At 43.0% G+C, this 237-nt stretch overlaps 1 protein-coding gene across 1 annotated transcript in view; it reads left to right on the top strand.

Moving 5' to 3' along the window:
• Positions 1-237, top strand: part of LOC119585715 (innexin shaking-B-like) — a gene marked incomplete at its 3' end in the record, with an annotated part of 41,297 nt that overhangs the window by 32,628 nt on the left and 8,432 nt on the right.

The raw sequence follows: 237 nt of genomic DNA, 5'->3' as shown, positions 1-237 counted from the left end.
TACAAAGACATTATAATCACCTTCCATTTTCTCCAAAATGGAAGAGGAAGCAAATTCTTGGAACTGCTGCGAGGTTATTACAACTTAGATCATTACGATTTAGTGTTAATGACATCCGAGTGACTGCGAGTTTGATTGCTGCTACCCCCCCCCCCCTCTCTGGTTATCGCATGTGCTTGCAAGACTCTTCCTTTGGCTGTAATGCATACGGAGTGAATCTCTGTCTTGTTTTGCTCA

Source organism: Penaeus monodon, chromosome 20 (assembly GCF_015228065.2).
Source record: "Penaeus monodon isolate SGIC_2016 chromosome 20, NSTDA_Pmon_1, whole genome shotgun sequence".
NCBI lineage: Eukaryota > Metazoa > Arthropoda > Malacostraca > Decapoda > Penaeidae > Penaeus > Penaeus monodon.
This window is presented reverse-complemented; position numbering and strand designations above follow the sequence as displayed.